Source organism: Phacochoerus africanus, chromosome 7, assembly GCF_016906955.1.
Source record: "Phacochoerus africanus isolate WHEZ1 chromosome 7, ROS_Pafr_v1, whole genome shotgun sequence".
Classification (NCBI taxonomy): domain Eukaryota; kingdom Metazoa; phylum Chordata; class Mammalia; order Artiodactyla; family Suidae; genus Phacochoerus; species Phacochoerus africanus.
The window spans coordinates 98,522,554-98,541,488 of record NC_062550.1 but is presented as its reverse complement, the minus strand read 5'-3'; the positions used below and the strand labels follow the sequence as shown (position 1 = coordinate 98,541,488).

Sequence of the window (18,935 nt, the reverse complement as noted above, 5' to 3'; positions counted from 1 at the left end):
TGCTGAAGCTGTGGTGTAGGCTGGCAGCTGCAGCTCCTATTCAACCCCTAGCCTGGGAACTTCCATATACCATGGGTGTGGCCCTAAAAAAAAAAATTAGGGGGAAAAGGCAAATCATTGATGGAGAAGTTGAGGTGTGGAAGATGGGAGGTGGAAAAACAAAGAAAGTTACTCACCATCACAGCTTGTACACTGACTTGAGTGGGCAACACTGTGCTTGCAGAAAACTCCTCCAGCCGCGCATCCTCTTCTGGCAGCTGAAGTGGACTCCCAAAGGTAGAGTTCTTGGAGAGGTCTTTGGAAGCTGTCATCTCTGTTGAAAATGTACACTAGTTCGTGAGGCCGTTGTTGTTTGACTTAGACTAGTAGCGAGTAATGCCCGCTATGATACGGAAGCTGGAGATGGGCAGGCATCTCTACATCTTTTCCTGACTGCAACAACTTTTGAAAGCAATGGATTCTGCTGTACTTTCTTCTCTCAGTCCCATGAAACATCCTCTTGTAACCAAAGCTAACCTGAAACCAATAGAGAAAAGGAATCGTGGAAAATATTTTTTTTTGAGCTTTAGACAGGAGTAGTAATAAGAAGTTGACAAAACACAATTCAGCACTGTACAACCTCTTGTCAACTTGGTAGCCGCACATACATATTGTAATCATGTTTAACTCTGAGTAAAACAATAACAAAATCATTAGACTCCACTAAAATAATAGGCCTCTACTTGTAAAACAAAAATTACAGTAATTTTTCTCAAAGGGAAGGTACAAAACATCCTATAGTCTTTGTTCCACCTTTAATGTCAGTTGCTGTCCAAGCAGAACTCATTCTTCTCATATCATGTTCCCCATTCTTTCCTTTGGGTAATCAACTTGAGTATTAGTTCTTCCCTAAGTGACTCTTAACTTTCCTTCAGTATCCTATACATAAACATAGAGCTTTAAAGTTAACTATTAGCAACTAATATTTTATTAGATGAGAGGGTAATACAAGAAAAGTAAAAAAATAAATAAATAAAAAGATTTTTAAGTAACTCTCAATTTCTTTACAAGTTCAAGTTTGGGTTAAATATTCTTAGCTCTATTTTGTACTAATTCAAGTTTGTTTGTTTTTTATTAGACTTAGAAGTCTTTACACATAAAATTCAAATAAGAGGCTGTATGCGGAGGGGCACATCTGTTTCAGCAGTAGAGATATGAGAATTAATCAGTCAAAGCCAAGGATTCCTGAAATCAAACCATTCGATCTATCGGTACCACCCCTGCTGCCCATGTAATAACCACGTCTCCCATTTCACTGCAGGTTAACTATTGCCCCTGGTTCCTGCCTCTCTGGGATTCCATTATCACACTGAATTTATTTATGTATTTATTTTATGTTAGCATTTTATTTTTCTAACGATTTCTATTTTTTCCATTTTATTTGGTTTACAGGGCTCTGTCAATTTGCTACTGTACAGCAAAGTGACCCAGTCACACATACATACATACATACATTCTTTTTCTCACATTATCCTCCATCGTTTTCCATCACGAGTGACCAGATACAGTTCCCAGTGCTACACAGCAGGATCTCACTGCTTATCCACTCCAAAGGCAATAGTCTGCATCTATTAAGCCCAGATTCCCAGTCCACCCGACTCCCTCCCCTTCTCCCTCTCCCCTCTCGGCAAACACAAGTCTGTTCCCCAAGTCCAGGAGTTTCTTTTCTGTATCCCACTGAATTTAGAGTGCCTGTTTCAGTGGCAACTTCCCCCGCGGCCACTGCTGAACCACAGGTAGGTGTCACCACAGAGCTCTTCACGGATACCTATGCTCTCCTGAATAATGTACTTGTCACAGTCCCTGTGCCCCCCTGGAAGACGCAGGACTGGATTTAAGAGTAGAGCAGGTCATACATATTAAATATATCCGAGCAGTCAATCGCTCTAAAATTTAGTATCTCTTTCTCTACCACATATCAAGAAATTCTGGCACCTCCAACTTAATTTACCATAGTCCACCTTTGCGTCCAGAGTCCAGTCAACCCACCTAGGAAACTGCTAGATCTAGTCCACGGTCCTCACATTAATGAGTTACATCCAGAAGTTTTAGTTAATTGCGCTCATATTAATGGATTCATTCCATTCCAACATCATATGTTTCTACCTTTACCATATGTTCTCATACATATTCTTCTTCAACTGCAAAATTCTTGCCATTATTTTTGTACATAAGAGAACCCTTAGCAATGACATTCTGTACCCTCCCGAAGCCCAGCAGGGATTGGGACTTGATATCATTGGAGGACATTTTTCAGCCTCCTATACCTACCAAATATTTATTTACTTACTTATAAGTGGTCATTCCTGATTATTTAGGCAAGAGTTGGTCTCCCCCTCTTTCTGCAAGAGTACACTAACTGAGGAGATTTTTCAGAATTTACACTGTCAGATTTGATTGTAATCTGCCTTTATGTCCCTAAGCCCATATTCTGTTTTGTGTGTGTGTATGTTATCTTTTTAGGGCCCCACCCACAGCATATGGGGGTTCCCAAGCTAGGAGTCAAACTGAGCTGTAGCCACTGGCCTATGCCACAGCCACAGCAATGCCAGATCTGAGCTGTGTCTGCAACCTACACCACAGCTCATGGCTATGCCAGATCCTTAATCTATGCCAGAGATTGAACCTGCATCTCCATGGATGCTAGTCAGATTCATTTCCCATCAGCTATGATGGGAATTCCAAGTCCACATTCTGGATGTTATAATTCCCTGATTAATTCTCTAAATTTAACATGAGACCCTGTAAGTCTATAATTTTAATTTAAATGTATTTTAATGACCATGGGGACAAATCTGGGGTTTTGTTTCTTGGTTGTTGTTGTTGTTTTTAATATAAAAGGTATCCAAATTGGAAGAGAAGGGGCAAAATTGTCACTCTGTGCAGATGACATGATACTATATATAGAAAACCCTAAGGACTCAACCCAGAAACTACTTGAACTGATCAACAAATTCAGAAAAGTAGCAGGATATAAGATTACCATTCAGAAATCAGTCACATTTCTGTTACTAACAAGAAAATATGAGAAAAGGAATACAAAAATATAATACCTTTTAAAATTGTACCCCCAAAAATAAAATACCTGGGAATTAACCTGACCAAGGAGTTGAAATACTTATATGCTGAGAACTATAAACCATTAATCAAGGAAATTAAAGAGGATTCAAAGAAATGGAAAGATATCCCATGCTCCTGGGTGGGAAAAATTAATATTGTAAAAATGGCCATACTACCCAAAACAATCTACAGATTCAATGCATCCCTATCAAATTACCCATGACATTTTTCACACAACTATAACAAACAATCCAAAAATTTATATGGAACCACAAAAGACCCAAAACTGCCAAAGCAATCCTGAGTAACAAAAACCAATCAGGAGGTGTAACTCTCCCAGACTTCAGGAAAAATTACAAAAAAGAATATATACATGTATGTATAACTGGGTCACCTTGCTGTACAGTATAGAATTGACAGAACACTTAAAAAAAGTAAACATGCCAATCATTTTTATCATTCTCTTAATTATTTTTTAAAATTATTTCATATAGTCTCTGCCTGATCCTCAAATACATTAACTCCAAGAAAAAGTTAACTCAGCCCCATTAAATCTTGCAAAAAGGGGCAAAAGAGAGCTATCTTAACCATTTCTATTTAAAAGCAACACTTTTCCTAAGGGCTCAACTTTTCCCACTTACAAGCCTGAAGGAGGAACTGCAGAGAATTACCTTGTGGTAGCCTATCTATAGCATTTTGTCTTTCACTTATTCTTGATTTATGCCAAAACTTATTAGTAAGAATGAAGAAAAAAAAATGCGAACAGGTGGAAAAAATCAAATGGCAACGACTGGTTGTCTTGGGATATAGTAGCCACAGCTGGCACAAATGTTATGCTTCCCTGTCCAATATTAGTTGAATATTATCATTCTGATGATCTAAGCTGAGGGAGAGAAAGCAAGTCTCTTTCCTGGTCTTCACTTTCTAAGGCTGAGATGTGTTATTAACTCTGCACACACAAGGGACACTTTGTTTCCTAACAGTGACCTTTTCATTCCACCATCTTTCTTCTTTGCTACTATGTATCGTCACTCTTGTCCCAGGATTTTTCTTATCCACAGGAGGAGCTTAGCAAATGGAAAGTGTCAGTAATACAGGAGTCAGTGATTTTCTCCGAAATTTTTTCAATTTCTTAAGTGCGAAGAAACAGAGAGCAGCTGTACTGAGTTTGTGATCTTAGCGCCTCCACGATCCTGAAAATACATTGCTGTTCACAGTCAAATCAAAGGATGGAAGGCAAGGTTTTTACGAGCAACAAAAGTTTTGAGATGCTTTGAACATCAATTCTTTTTTCTTTCTCTCTTGCCGACTATGATGAAAGCAACATCTTTGAAATCTTGAGGCATTAGTCCCTGTACCCTCTAATTTTTTCCCCTTTCTTCACCATGTCTGAGTCCTTGATCTCTGCCATCTGCTTATTCTCATACTGTGGCGCTTCACCTTTCATTTGTACCTGGGTCATCTTATTTCCAGGTGTGCAGCCTCTCCATCTTACCTCTGAACTAAAAACTGCTTTTGAAAAACCATGAATCTACCAAGGGCTACAGGGAGGAAAGAAAAGTGAAGGGAAGTTCCCTTAAAATAAACCACAGTATTTTTCAGATAAAGTTTAACAGAAGTCTTTTGGATTTTTTTTTTTTTTCTTCAGCAAACCTTTTAGAATACTTTATACAAGCTCTGGAGTTTTTGTTTCTAACAAGGTTGGTGTGATCAAATACTAATTGTTGTGCTTAAATAGAATACAGGGAATTTCAGACAAGAAGCTAAGATAATGATTTTAAATAGTTTAAGAATAATGGTTAATAGCATTGAAACGTCTTGGATTTTCTTTTTAAACAGCCTCTTTCATATCTGACTAAAGTAGGCAGGTGTTTTATGGAACAAACACAAGTATACTCTGTAAGATCATTATTCCCATTCTAAAGATTAGAATATAGTCTACTTAAAGACTCCTAGATAGCAAGTGACACAGCATTTTCACAACCAGTTTAGATCTCTACAAGTTGTCAACAAATGTATATTTAACTGAGATCTATTAAAATTAGGCAATTTTTGAAGTTCCTGTCGTGGCTCAGTGGTTAACAAATCTGACGAGGAACCATGAGGTTGCGGGTCCGATCCCTGGTCTCGCTCAGTGGGTTAAGAATCCAGCGTTGCCGTGAGCTGTGGTGTAGGTCACAGACGCAGCTCAGATCCTGTGTTGCTGTGGCTCTGGTGTAGGCTGGTGGCTATAGCTCCGATTAGAACCCTAGCCTGGGAACCTCCACATGCCGCAGGTGTGGCCCTAGAAAAGACAAAAAACCAAAAAAAAAAAAAGGCAATTTTTCCAAACTATCATTTATTTCTTACAGAATGAAGACACACATGCTCTCAATTGAGGAGTTGTATGTTCCTTCATTTTTGCAAAAATATTAATTGAGAAACTAGTGCTAATGGTCACATTGTTTGGTGTTAGGAATAAAAGATTAAATAAATAAGACAATAAATAAGGCAGCAAAGATCATCCGTATTTTAAGTGAAGTGGTTAAGATACTAAGATATTGCATGAAAAGTATCTCCTTCCACATGGTGGCTGATTAGTGAAGCCTTAGAAGATATTTAAATGGAGTCCTGGAGGATTAGAAAAAAATGAGTTAGGAAAGGAAAAGGGGCAAGTACTTTAGATAGAGGAAATTGTAATCAAAAAAGTCATTAGGCAGGCAACAGCTTGTTTGGTTCTGTTGATGTTTAGAGAACCAGTGTGGCTCTAGAGTAGTGGGTGAGAAGGAAAACAATTCAGTGAATTAGGAAAGGTGGTCAGGACTCCTGCAGGCATTTATGCACCACCTCAGAGAACAAGATGGGTGGGAGTGGGGCATTGGTGATCTTTTTCCAACAGGAGTTTTAATGATGTGGCAAAGAGCATAAACCAGAAAGATGTGTTCCAGTGCAAATTAGAAGTGAGGAAGTGGAGGCAGCATCTGTGTACAGACAGCTCTTTCTTTCAGAAAATTTTGCTACAAAGCACCCACATGGGGAAAAACATACATATATATATGTTCAAGTTTATAAAGATACATACAGAAGAACAATGTAACATAAAATACACTCAGTTAATTTACGTGTCGTAAAGCAGAATATACACTTAAAGAAAACTGGGTTTTATAATCAATTTTTAATAATTAATATGGGGTTCACAGGCTTAAAACAAATTCTGTCAATAAGCTACTGGTATAGTAATAAAATTAAAAATATACAAAACTGAAGGAATATCAGATACCCATATTTTCTTAGACTTGCATGTCAAATTAATTGCCTATGAAGATAAATGCTAAACAAGAAATAAATGTGGTCTCATGTCTGACATAAAATCTACTGCCTTGAGTAAGTTGCTGTAGGACTCAATTTTGTAGTCTTTATGTTTTCAAAAATGTTACAATAAATTATATTTTCTTTATATAGTCTATAACCAAGACCCACCAAGTTTACTCAAGCTATATATCATCCCTGATCGTTAAAGAAATGGAAAGATGGGCTTTGTGCTTGAACAGGAAAATTTGACATCATAAAGGTATAAATTCTAAGATAATTTACAAACTTACAATTTAATAAACATAGAGACAAATTTTTATCTGTTTTGTTTCTTTGTAACTTGATGGAACTGATTGTTGACTTCATGTACTCCTCCTCTACACTTTGCTCTTCTTAGTAATAATAGTTTAAGCTTCTTAGCTACTTAGCTTTAGATTTGGAATCTTGTAGAGTCATCCTAGCCCCCTGTTTCATGTTCACGTGATAATATTTTAAAAGTCTTAGTTTTAGATAGCCTTTGCTTTCATCTCTTCTCCATTGCCTGAACCACACCCTTTTCTGACATGGGCCCAGATTCTTCTGAGATGAATGATGTTAAGTAAGAGCTTCTCAAGCAGAAATGGTTACCTCTTCAATCATATAATCATGCTCCAGATTCAAAAAACATGTTTCCCTCTACAGGCGTACAGTGGCTAACTAGTGGGGGTGGACAATTCAGAGATTCAGCTTTGGAAATTGAGTTGCTGTTCTTTTGCTTGAATGAAATAAAAATGTGACAAAAACTGTATCAAGGTAAGTTGCTATATCAATACACTGCTAACCTAAGTGATAAATGGCTGTTCACAGAGTCAGTTTATTTAGCAGAAATTGTTTTTTAATGCATAATACTCTCAATCAACAACTAAATAGAAAACTGTGACTACTTTTATTTCCAATGCAATGTTTTTATTTTGAATGCAACAGAACCAAGCCTATAAATCAAAACAACAGGGAGGATTTTTACAGAGAGTAAATTATTTCAATCAGGTTTTATTAAAACAAACAAGGATATGTTATGGAATTGAATGCAAAATCCACATGAATATTTTAGGGTTAGACAAGAGACTATAAAGATATTTCACATTTATGGTTAGCCTCTTCGGGATCTCCTCCCCAATATATCCATGGATGTTAATTTTCCCTCCTTCCTATTTGGTAAAGTTTGAAAAGCATTGGTCTAATATAACTGAACTATTCTTAAAGGTTTTTAATTAAATATTCAGAGAGGTTAGATTCATACAGCTTTAAGTATGTTAATAATGAAAGAAGTTTGACTAGAATGTCCAGATAATATAAGGACAGTATATTTAGAAGTAAAATCGTTCAGAATCATATTATTAGGTGGTTTTACACAGAATGCCTGAAATATTTCCAGACACACCAATATTTGTAAAACTCAATCCTAATATCGGAGAAGGAAGCTCCAATTAATTCCCATTAGGTCAACTGAACATTGATATTTTTCAGTTCTTACCAGGTAAGGATGCAAATGTCTCAGGTTGACAAATTCTTTTTAAATTGATGATATTTGTAGCATAACAGCACAGGTTTTAGAGTTATGTAGTTATACCTATGATCCTGCCATACTGTAGAAGTATGAAATTGGACAAGTTATTTAACTTCTCTGAGATTTCGGTTATTCATTTTTAAAGCACAGATAATAATACCATGGTTCATCACAGAAACCCTGCAAGTGGTCACATGCTCTGTGGATTACCTGAGGAATGCAGAGGTTGAGGTATTTTAAAAGTGCACTAGCAAGTTTCTGTTTGGCTTCTCAAAGGCAAGAGAGAAAATATGCCAAGCTTCACAGACTATTTAGCATGCATCCCCTTGAATACTCTGATGCTCCTTAGCACTCTGTGAAAAGGTGGTACATCTTTCACCCAAATTATGACACAGACAATGCAAATAAAAACACCTAGGTATTTTTAATACCTAAGTATTTCTAAAAACTACTTCCCCATATTGCTTATATTCAGTTGATCTCCCAATTTAATATCCCCAGGTTGTTCTCCTGGGTATAGATTTGCCCTCCTACACTGTCACTTAACGCTGCTAACTTTAGGTTCCATCCAAAATTATACCATTTTCTTAAGGAGTTAAAAGGGCGAAGGAGAAAACAACAAACACAGAGGAGCAAAAGGAATGCATGTAGGATGCTGGGCTTAAGAGATAAGCTATGGGTATGGTGAAACATTTGCTGTACATGTGCACCATACTTAAGAGATAAGCAGGGCTGGGTTGTAGTATCCAGGGTTTAAGAGATAAGTTATGCAAAGGTTTGAACTAGAGGAGGAAATCTGTGCACAGTCTAGCTAAACACTGGTTAAATGGAATATTTAAGTGAAAACAATTGAAATTGATACTGAGTTCATGATTTGTCTATTCAAGGGAGGTAATGTCTACTGTCATATGATGGACTAAAAAGAAATGGGACTAGACTGTTACAGTAAGGTTCACAAACGTATTCTCTGACTTGAGATTGGATTTTTCTTGTGTATTTTTACGTTACTTGAAGACCTAGACTGCTTATTGAAGGGGCATCAGATGCAACCCTTCCTGAGATGGAAATCTTATGACAGCACTTACCAGCTTGCAATCGTTCAACCTCTACACAAACCTTTCACGAAAATAATTTAGACTTCTTGAGATGACATATCACACCCTTCAGGGCCTCTGCAAACCTCTCTAGTCTAACTATTTCATACACCCACACACATACACCCCACTAGTCCTATCAATATAAATGCAGTTCTTGCAATAGGTTAACTTTTTATTATTTATTTTTGTCTTTTTGTCCTTTTTAGGGCCGCACCCTTGGCATATGGAGGTTCCCAGGCTAAGGGTCTATTCTGAGCTGTTGCTGCCGGCCTACACCACAGCCACAGCAACAGGGGATCCGAGCCACTTCTGCAGCTTACGCTACAGCTCACAGCAATGCTGGATCCTTAATGCACTGAGCAAGGCCAGGGATCGAACCCACAACCTCATGGTTCCCAGTCGGCTTCGTTTCTGCTGCGCCATGATGAGAACGCCCCCGGGTTAACTTTTTAGACCTACAACATTCACAGCTTCACACAGGCACCTTCTTGTGCTCCTGCCCACATTTTCAATATTCAGATGCAACTCAAATATTTTTCTAGTCCCTACATTTTGGGGAGAGTGAATCTGCTCAGCACTGCACTATCAGTCTCTGCACTCCTCTATCCGTTGCATTCAAATCATTCTACCATAAATTGTAGGCCCATGTTCCTACCTCTCCCAGTGGAATTTAAATATCTTAAAGACAAGGGTTGTGGTTTATTTGTTTACAACACTTCTTATATGGAATATAAAATATGCAAATGCATTCTATAGCATAGCTGATGTGTGAATTAATATGATTTTATTGATATACATAGAATTGATATTTCACTTCTGATTTGGGGGTGTGTCTGTTTGAAAAACATTAAATACAAGGCACAAGTTAAAATCATTTGCTCTCCTACTATATAGAAAATAAATAATCATTAGCGTTTTGGTTTATTTTCTAAACTCACTCACATATCCACATGTGTTTATAAATTCAATAGAAACAAATGTTTTAGGACTGCAGTTTTTTATCATGTATCTTTCAAAAGGAAAACAACGGCTACTTTTAATAGGCTGGCTACAGCCACCAAAATTCCAGCATAGTAGTGGGTTATTTTCAAAGAAAAGAGCAACTCTTTTGTTTGGAAGAAATTTTAATGAGTCTTTTAGTTACTCTAAGCAAAGACTAGAGTAGATGGGAGAGACTGAGAGACACTGGAGTTAATTTGCTGGTGAAACAATGTAAAAGCAACTTTGTTTCACACACTACAATAGCATTGCTGAGTTTTAACTGGTTGTATGGCTGCCTAAAATGATACCATTTCCCAGCTTATGCGATGTGACTAAGCCACACAGTAAGATGTCAGATAAAGTTTCTTGAAACTGTCCAGACCAGAGCTGCTGCGCATTTCCTGCACCTTCTTCTTCATTCCTTCTTTCTGCTGCTTAGAATGTGTGTGATGGCTGGAACTCTACTTAGGCATAAACATTTCTATATGACTTTTGCGAACATGAATGAATCTTTGACACGTCTCTGATTGTTCTAGGTGGGAATATTCCTAGAAATGGAATGCAGGCTTCATGCATTTGCTTAACGTTATCAAATTGTACTCTAGAAGAGCTGCTGCAAAATAGTTACACAAACAATGGAGGAATGTTCCAACTCAAAATATTCCGCGTATCACTGGACACTCTCGTGTTTGAATCTTTCCTGATTTTTAAACAAAAGGCATCTGATATCTTAATATGTACTTTTTGTATTTACTGATAGATTAAATTGTATTAATCATCATGCCTTTTATAATTTTTGTTCTTTAAAATGTTTTTGTCCTTTGCATCAACTTTTTCTTGTATTCGTTCATGGTATTTTCCTAATAATTGAAGGAGTCGTATATTTAAATTTCTTAGTTTTTTGAATTGAGGTAGCATTGATTTATAATATTGCATATGTTTCATATGTACAAAGCTGTATTTCTACCTCTGTATACCCTGCAGCACGCTCACCACCAAAAATTTAGTTTTCATCTATCAACATACAGTTAATCCCCTTTACCCATTCCACACTCATGCCCCATGTCCCTTCCCCTCTAATAATCACCCTGTTCTCTGCATCTACACGTTTTTTGTTGTTTTTGTTTGGTTTTGTTTGTTAGCTTATTTTGTTTATCATATTCCATGTACAAGTGAAATCATATAATTTGTCTTTCTTTGTATGACTTATTGCACTGAATATAATACTCTCAAGTTCTCTTCATGTCCAGATGTCAAGATTCCTTTTTTTTATGTTTCCATCTTCTTTATCCATTTAACTGTTGATGGGCACTTATTAGACTATTTCCATATCTTGGCTATGGAAAATAAAGCTATGATGAACATAGGTGTACAATTCTTGCCATTAAAGATGAAATTAGTTTACTAGTTTGAAATTAATTTAATTCTCATATGGTATGGTTCTGGACACAAAATTTTAAATTATGTATTAAAATACTCTTCTATGAGGAAGATTATTAGCCAAAGGGAGAACATGGACTATTTACTGTTAAAAAAAAAAGTATATCTATACACACTGGCACATGCGGAGAGAGTAGAGAACAATGTCCAACATGCTGTAACTTTAGATTTCTGTGAAATCTTCTAATTCATATTGAAATACCCTGGCCTGCATCTATAGAGCTTAACAGAACTATTTCAGCAGTTGGCATTAACAACGCCTTACTCGTCAAGAAAATAGACTAGGCAGATAAACATGGGACTGTATTGCTTATTTCAGAATCTTTCTGCAAAACTACTTCTCAGAACAACATACTGCTCAAGGAGCCCTCTCTCGGGACAATAGATTTCTCCTTAGAGTAAACAGCCCCCTTCCCAGGGTAGTAAGTCACTCAACTGGGCAAACTTCTTGTTCATCAAAATACTCTGCCCACCAAATCCTTGCCACATTGTGTCCACCAACCCTAAACAAGTCTGTCATGAACGTCACCCAGTACTAATAAAATTTCTGCATCAGTGAACTCAGACCTGCCTATTACCAGATCCTAAAACTTTATGAATATACAGCTTTTCTGACTCCATCCCCCCCAAACACATACTTCAGAAGCACTACCAAAAGGTACACCAAGGTGGAAAGGTGAAGTCTCCCTTAAGACATCAGGCGATAAGCTTGGCTTACGCTGAATGACAGGTCGCCAAGTGTTTGTTTGACGGCATTTTTGAAGAGTTGGAAGTACATCATTTGGACTTTCCGGAACACTGAGACGTTTTGTGTCTCCTCCTCCCTAATTAACTCCCCTCCCTCACCCCTTTCTTTATCCTATCTTTTGATGTCAGCTAGGGGACATTTCCAATTCTAGTCCCTAGGAAATCCACTCATTTCATAAGGGTAGAGTGTGTGTGTGTGTGTGTGTGTGTGTGTGTGTGTGTGTGTGTGTGTGTGTGTATTTTTTAACTTTTTTTCCTCCTTTTCAGCTTTGATTCTAGAACAGGTTCTCAGTCATTCAGCTCTTTTAAGACTAGTTTTTGGCTATGGGTGCAATGGTGGAGGAGTCATACGGAGAGTGGAAGACTCATAGGTGGTCAAAATGAGCTTTTAATGGAATTACATTTCCAGTTAATTATTGTGTAAAAGGGGAACTGCTTCTTCCTTTGTCTTGGTTCACATTATGGAATTCTCCCCTTTTAATCCGACTGGATGAATCTGAGGGAAAAATGAAAGCTACACTCAGTCTTTTGTGGCATGTCCAAGAGATCTTGTAGCTCTTGCATCTTTCAGCAGCTGGGTGGGCAATGAGGGAAGAACAGATCACTTCCTTCAAATTCCACAAACTGGAATATTTCTTTCTATCATGTGACAAAGTAGGTATCAGAATCAACTATTAATTTCAATTGCATTTCCTTGTTATAGCAAGGAAAGTCATCTGGATTTTAGCAACAGGTAGATTGCCAACTTGGCTTGTCAGAAGCAATAGGAGTTTTGAAATGAAAGTATTTCATAAGTATATACAGATGTTCTAAAAATTTCCTTCAATTTTACTTTATATGTAATGCTTTATGAGTTTCATTTATGCCAAATCAATTGACTGCTTTCAGCATTTTCAACAGGAATATAATTCTTATTTTATCTTGTCTCATCATTCAGGTATCAAAGTACACTGCTTCTATTCTGTACATATAATTTTTTATGTAGATGTCTTTGCATACAGTATTCATTGCATTTTTCAGAGATAAACCTATTTATTATTTTATAACTAAAATTATTCAAATCTTTATCTTTTTTTTTTGTCTTTTTTTGACATTTCTTGGGCCGCTCCCGTGGCATATGGAGGTTCCCAGGCTAGGGGTCGAATCGGAGCTGTAGCTGCCAGCCTAAGCCAGAGCCACAGCAACGCGGGATCCAAGCTGCTTCTGCGACCTACACCACAGCTCACGGCAACGCCAGATCATTAACCCACTGAGCAAGGGCAGGGACTGAACCCACAACCTCATGGCTCCTAGTCGAATTCGTTAACCACTGCTCCACTATGGGAACTCCCAAATCTTTATCTATTAACTATAAGTTCTAGTTAAAATAGTGATTCATAATACTTATTTAAGGATAAACAGCTTATTTTTTCCAGTTAACTGCTTATAATTATATTTAGGTATTCTATTCTTCTTAAGCAGGAAACACTAAGCTTTACATTAAGATATCCTTTTGCAGCTGCTATATGCAATATTATGGCTATTATCTTTCTTTAAAGTGAAAAAAAAGGCAGTTTTATAAGCCCATTCATAAATCCTAATCCAAATTCTATCTATGTTGAGGTTTGTCATATAATATTTTGTTTTATAAAAGTCTTAGAAAATATCCCTTTTCGTTTTTGTCTTATTAAAATGCAAGTTGCTGGATATAGTTATAACCCCATGTTAACATTCAACTCAATAAATATTTATTGAAAAATCTACTATGTGCAAGATGCCCTGAAAGAAATTCAAATCGGAATCAAATCAGCTCATGATTCAAAAAGATATGTTGTCATGTATGAAGCAAGTCTGCTTGCCAAGAGAGCGTTAATGATGAAATGTTGCAGAAGATGATAAAGTGGTTTAGAAATCTCAAATTTATGGTAAAGATTGAGAAATCAGATTTAGACTTTACCTTATAAAATCCACTGGATCTAGATAAGTGGAACTGAAAGGATACAAGTTATAGTAGGTGTTGAATGAGAACATTAAGTCCCACAGTGTCTTCTGAGAACGGACAAGAATATTTCCATCTCATCTTCCCAAAACACTGTTACTTGAAATTCACCTTACGAACTGGTATCACATCGTGAGATTGTCCTTTTCATCTTAAATGGTCTACAAAGCACCGAGGGAATATTTCACAGGGAGGGGAAGGTAGGTAAGTTTATATAATTGAGCAAAGCTGGAAGGCAGGACAGTGTAAACGAATTAAAGATGGTAAGTAAGAAAAAGTTACTACTTATATCATGGAGACCCTTCTATGATCTTAGGTTGTATTACATTAGCTATCTTAGTTGCTCCGCATAATCGCTGGGATGCATTGAAATTGGCTTTATGACCATGACTCTGTTCCAAAGGTCAGAAAGGTAGCACTACAAGTGGTTTTTCCTTTCATCTGGTTCTATACCCAAGTTCTAAGGCGCCCACTTGGGATGATGAGATTACCTGACAGAAAAGGATTTTGGATATCACACTTTTACTAAGAGGATGCTCATTTTAGCTGTCAGCTAACTGAAGAATTTTTTATTTATTATTTATTTATTTTGTGATTAGCCTCTGGGTAAAATTACAGGTTTGGCCCAGGCATCTCAGCCATCTTCATGAAAACTTCACTTCAGAATTATAGGTAATCAGCCACTGCCACTCATGGTTTTCATTGTTTATTGTTACCCAAGTGTACCCTTATTATCTACAGAGCATAGATCTATGCAAACATTACCTAGATATAACTTTGAATAATGAGAAGACAAGGTAACAGGGAGTACATAGGCATTCCCTCTCTGAAACTTCTACAAAAGACTATTTCTACAGAAAGTAGAAAGGGATTGTGCCTGACCCAGGTGCTCTTGGTAGGCGATGGGAAGGAATTAATATTTTTCAAGCAGGAGAATGATATGATCAGAACTGAGCATTGCTGAATACAGTTTGGCAGCCAAGTTGAATCATAAGAAAAATACAAATTATGTAAATATAACAAATATAAATTCATGAAAGCCAGCAAGAAGCATCAAAAGGCATTTAAGACACAGAGTTAGAATGCAGAGAACATTGCAATTAATTGAAGCTGGAGGGGTGGTAAGAACAGAAGAAATAACTAAGTTTTCAAGAGTTGGTGGTTGGTAAATAATTTATAGACAGGGAATTAACGAGAAAGAAGTGATTTTTAGGTGGAAATAATCAAAATCAAGTTGTCCTCAAAAGGGAATACAGACAAATAAGTCCGGAAGACAGACTTAAGTCAGGTAAAATTAGTTATTCTTCTTTTGGCCGTGCCTGCAGCATATGGAAGCGCCCAGGCCAGGGATCGAACCTGCACCACAGCAGCAACCCAAGCTATTGCAGTAACAATGCCAGATCCTTAAACCACTGCACCACAAGGGAACTCCAGACATGATTTATGAAAGATAAGAATCAGAGATTTAGAGGTACAGATTTGGTTTGAATACACAAAATTATAATACTTTACTGCAAAATATATGATGAATTCATAATAAGGAAAAAGTTTATGTTTGGGAAAGAAACAGCAAATGGTTATTGTTGTTCTTTAAAACATGTCCTATTTGGAGTTCCCGTTGTGGCTCAGCAGTATTGAATCCAACTAGTATCCGTGAGGACCCAGGTTCAATCCCTGGCCTCGCTCAGTGGGTTAAGGATCTTGCGTTGCTGTGAGCTCTGGTGTAGGTCCCAGATGCAGTTCAGATCTGGCATTGCTATTGCTGTGGTGTAGGACGGCAGCTATAGCTCCAATTTGACCCCTAGCCTGGGAACTTCCATATGTCCTGGGTGCTGCATATGGATAAAGAAAAGAAAGAAAAAAAATATATTAATTTTCAAATAATTTTTTCCTTATTAAAATAAAACTCTAACACTACATTATTAGTGGTAATATTGAAATAAGAAACAAAGAAAACATAAATGGGAAAAGCAAGTAAGTTTAATATGGGGAAATTCTCTTTGGTTACTCATAGTTTAGAATAACTTCGAAAGCAAAGTCAGCATAAATTACCCTCGGTTTTCAAGTATTGGTGCACATTATGCTTATTTATGTCAGCAAATCATTTCAACGCTTGAATCAAAGTCTGTTGAATCGAAGTGGATAGATAGATGAAGAAAACTTCTACAGAATTTTATGTTAAATCAAGCCCAAATAAAAAATTGCATAATACATATTCTAGCATTTTGAACCAAAAGTTCAACATTTACAGCCCTCCGGCAAATGCTGTGGCTTCCAAAAGTATTAGGCACAGAGTCAAGAAGAAAATTCACTCTCCATTGGCGCCTACTAAATCAACACCTGTCATATTAAATCCCTCATCTATTTCCACTGTTTAGAAAACTCAGGGGCTAATCTTATTGTGAAAGGTCAATATAAAAACTACATGTTATGTATGAGGCTGGAATTGTGGGAAACACAAGTCAAAGAATGGTTATCAGCCATGCTTTAAATAAATATTTTTGAAATTTAGACTTTTCTAAAAAATTTAGTCAATGTATTTTACAATTGGAAGGAAGGGTTCTAAGAGATTATTTACCCCGAATGATTCGTCACAGAACACTTGGGAAGCCTGGAAGAAGCTTGAGTCATTCCACAAAGTTTTATTCATTCGTATTTTGAAAACCTAGATAGCGTATTATATGCACACTGAAATACTGGATGCTAAACAGGAACACATCATTTGTTAGTGGTTTTGACTTCCTGCTTTGGGGATTATTCAAGGTGGAGAGGAACTCGAGATAAAACCTCTCCTGCTGTGCTTGTTTAATTGAAGAGTATGAGGAAATTATAAATTCAGGTTTAAAGATATATTCACCCACATTGTCAAGGTAGTAGGCTGAGTATGAGATTCCCTACAAATTTCAGATATGGATAATGCGTTGTTTAATATTTTAAAGGAAATATACAAAGTATAACAAAGGGTAAATAAATGAAACAGAAATCATGAAAATGATAAAGTTAACATAAAGTGATAGTTTATCTTTAATACTCATTTTTTTTTTGCTTTTTTTTAGGGCTGCACCTGTGACATATGGAGGTTCCCAGCCTAGGGATCAAATTGGAGCTACAGTTGCCAGTCTACACCACAGCCACAGCCACGTGGGATCTGAGCCGCATCTGCGAACTACACCAGAGCTCACAGCAGCGCCGGATCCTTGACACACTGAGCAAGGCCAGGGATTGAACTCGTGACCTCATGGCTCCCAGTCAGATTCACTTCTGTGCGCCATGATGGGAATTCCTTTAATATTCATTTTTAATACGGTCAGTATAACTATTACTCTCGTAGATTGACTTTATAAGAATTAAATGCTATACATTTTACAGGTCAAATTTATATATGGAAGTTCTACTTTCAGCGTTGAACATGTGGTCCCCTTGCCTTCTCTAAGTATTCATCTTATGCATTTTGCGCTGCTGTAGCAAAGTGCCAATGGCCTGGGTGACATAAACAAAGGAAATTTATTCCTCACAGTTCTGGAGGCTAGAAGGCCAGAATCAGGTGACAGAATGGGTGGCTGTTGTTGGGGACCCTGTTCTGGATGGCAGACTGCTAACTTCCTATCGTCCTCACGTGGAGGAAAGGGCAAGGGTTTTCTGTGCTCTCTGGCCAAGGGCAGTAATCCCTGAGGACTCAACCTCTTAATGATCTCCCAAAGACCACAGCTTCAAATATCATCACATCAAGTATTACGTCTCAACATATAAATTCTAAGGAGACACAAATATTCAGTCCACAGTAGTATTTGATGGGTATTACCCAATGACGGTATTTCACTTATTTCTACTGCTACACAGCATCATAGATTACAAGTGCCCTCTTTACACTGGAACTAGAGTTATTGCTGTCTCCAATTAATATCAGTTCCTCTGCCAATTCCCAATTAGTCAAATATAAGACATTTGAAAAGAACCAAAAATCACTGGAAAATATCACTGAATTAGGGAAAAAATCCATTTGTTTTCAACAGCTCAAGTGCCATAAGGTAAAGCAGAACTGCCTATCTGGTTGTTAGATACAGCTATCTTGGTGCCTGTTATGTTTCACTCTATTCTCAAAGCAGTTCTTCTAACTCCATGTTCCCTTTACTGTTTGGTATAACTTTGTTATAATGGTTCTTTGTGTTTTGCTATTATTGTGTTTCTTTAAAGATTCATTTCCTGGAGTTAATTTTTGAACAAGGCAGCTCTGCAGAGGAAAGTGGAGCTAGCTGAGCACTAAGCGGGAGCTCTGGGACTAAGACCCGGACCACATCACTTTGTTTTCCTGAACAAGATTCTGCACGTCAGAATGCCTACTCTATGTCGAGTGTTGTACTCACCTTCGAAATAAAGCAATTACTTCATAATTCTAAAGTTATACAATTTCAGAATTTGTGGACATTTTCCAGTTCAAGATAGAATTAAGCCAAAGATAATTCCAATTTTTTAATTCAGAATGACCCCATAAGAATGAGGTTAATTTTTCATTCTTTTCCTAGCACAGAAATACTCTATCCATGCAATAAATATAATGTATTTTCATAACTTTCCAATTTAATGTACATTTCCTTCACATTAACAGACAATTATAAATAACATGAACAGCATATTCGATGGGGATTCAAGAAAATCACCTATTTCTTTGGTGGCTTTGCCTGGCATTTTACTCTCTGTGTTCTAGATATTTGCAATAGAAGTAAGCAGAACTTCCTTTTTTCCTCATTATGATCCT

At 37.1% G+C, this 18,935-nt stretch overlaps 1 long non-coding RNA gene across 1 annotated transcript in view; it reads right to left on the bottom strand.

The window, feature by feature from the left end:
• Positions 1-18,935, bottom strand: part of LOC125131856 (uncharacterized) — an 85,509-nt gene that overhangs the window by 13,556 nt on the left and 53,018 nt on the right. The window contains exon 2 of the long non-coding RNA XR_007136039.1: positions 177-516. This is a non-coding gene — a long non-coding RNA (uncharacterized LOC125131856). The remainder of the gene's footprint in view (positions 1-176; positions 517-18,935) is intronic.